The sequence below is a fragment of the Octodon degus genome, unplaced genomic scaffold, assembly GCF_000260255.1.
Source record: "Octodon degus isolate 3935 unplaced genomic scaffold, OctDeg1.0 scaffold00431, whole genome shotgun sequence".
NCBI classification, from domain to species: Eukaryota; Metazoa; Chordata; class Mammalia; order Rodentia; family Octodontidae; genus Octodon; species Octodon degus.
Genome location: NW_004525007.1, coordinates 159,261 through 161,348, shown reverse-complemented (window position 1 = coordinate 161,348; position 2,088 = coordinate 159,261). Strand labels below are relative to the sequence as shown.

Here is a 2,088-nt window from a genome sequence, read left to right as displayed (position 1 = left end):
AAAATTCTATAATTAGTAACTTGGGCATTTTAATAACTCTGTAGTTTCTTCGAACATTTTTTTCATCCTTTCCATTTTCTGGATTGTTGTTTCCTCTGAGACATCGTTCAAACCACAGTAATTAATAGTTGAGGCTCTGGGAGTTGAATTTGTCGACTCTGTACTATAGCCAGAGGATGGAGGGACATGTGCTAGACTCTCCTCTTTGACTTTTCCATCAAGAGTCACCAGATCTACGTCACTACTGGCAGCATAGTTGTCACTCACTACATTAAACTCCACATATTCATTTTCCTCCTCAGCTTTGGTTGTAGGGACCTGTAGTTCAGCAACCTTTATTTCAGAAGCCTGTAAGTCGGACACATCACATACTCCAGTGTCTTCTGTGACTGGGCTTTCGGTCTCTTCATCAGCAAGGTTACCATCACTTTCATTTATACAGGTGGCGGATCACCAGAGCTTTCTTCTTTCCTGAAGTCATACATCTGCCAGCAACATCAATGCCGACAGTTTCCACAGGTGTTTTCTCATTGCTTGAGGAAGGCTCTGAGTGAGAAATGATTTTCTTTCTTAGTTGTAAAGAAGTCTTATCAACACCAGACAATTCCTTGTGCTTTTTCATCACACAATTCAAAACATCACAAACAATTTCGATTTTCCATTCTGCAAACCCATGTTGCATAAACTGCTTTCTTGACAAAATTGGTTTATAATCAAATTGATCAGGAAGAAGCTTATAGACAGTATCTGTGAAGCGCAGGTCATTCTTTGCTGTGAGCTCGACATTGCATTCCATGAGATGCTCTGTCACATAGGGAGAGTATGAGGTCAGAGAATAGCTGATGATGGGCAGAGTGGCTGCTGTGTCTCCCTTTATCAAACCAACATAATCCACCTCTTTAGGATAATTTAACAGGCAAAGTACTTGCTCTAGTTTCCGTAAGCTTCTTTTTAAGTCACCTGTTGCCATCATTTCACATTAGACTCAGCTCCAACTCTTAAAATAATTTTTCACCTGATCATCCGCCTGCCCCCGGTCTTGGCCGAGGCAGCAGGGGACAGCGACCGCGAACCCCACCAGCGCTCAGCGCAGCCGGCCCCCGTTGGGTCACCGGCAGCTGCCCAGGAGAGAAGCGGCTGCAAGGCCTCAGGCAGACCCCGGGCAAGGAGAGGGGAAGGGGACCCGATCAGCGGGAGAGACTCGCAGCCAGCCTCCAGCTGCCACTCCCGTGCCGGGGCGACGCACACCCAAGGCATGTAGGTTTTTTTAAGTCCAAGCTGGCTAAAAGTCCCATTTCACAGAGGTTTGCATCCAATAGGAATCTTATTAACCTTACCCTCTCTAGTGCTATTGTCTAAAATTGAACAAGGAATACCAGCACATTTAAGAAATATCATTAAAGAAATATCATAACCTTATAACAATTTTATGTTTTAGCTTAAATTTACCAACACATTCTGACCGATATTTTAACAACTGCATAATGAATTTATCTGTGTACCAGCTGGCAGATGGAACAAGCAGGTTCTGAGGGTGATGGTCGGGAGTCACAGCCACTTCTTATCAGTTGGAACTGCCAGCGCGACCAGGTGGAATTAGCCAGTTGTCTGAGAATGGTGTCCAGAACAGCAAACCTTGAGTCATTTCAGGGGGTCAGCAATGGATGGTGGAGGGTGTCAGCTCTGAGTCCTTCTTTGGAGGAGCTAAGGGGACCAAGAAGAGGGGGGATGGCCATAGGATGGTGGATTAGAGCCTTGATAAATTTCTTGATCCAGGTGGGTGGATCCTGGATGAGGTTAATCCAGACTTATATGTAGGTGTATTGATCCAGATGATTCAGTGGACCAAAAATGACCTGCCAGAGGGACTGGGTGAGAGAGAGATTAAAGGTGCCCTCCAGGGGTTAGGAACCATTAGATAGTGCGGGCCACTCAGAGTTTGCAGAGTCCTCAATTTTCTAGGGTAAATGGAATCGCCATATCCCTTGGCTTGTTCCTTAAAAAGGGAGAAATGATCTAAAATCAAGGACAGGGACATGAAAGTAGAGGAAGAAGATTGGCCCATACTGGAGGAGAGGAGGCCGATAT

At 45.2% G+C, this 2,088-nt stretch overlaps 1 pseudogene; it reads right to left on the bottom strand.

Annotated features, from left to right (window-relative positions):
* Positions 1-6: 6 nt before the first annotated feature.
* On the bottom strand, positions 7-1,063 carry LOC101587973 (annotated as a pseudogene).
* Positions 1,064-2,088: the final 1,025 nt, after the last annotated feature.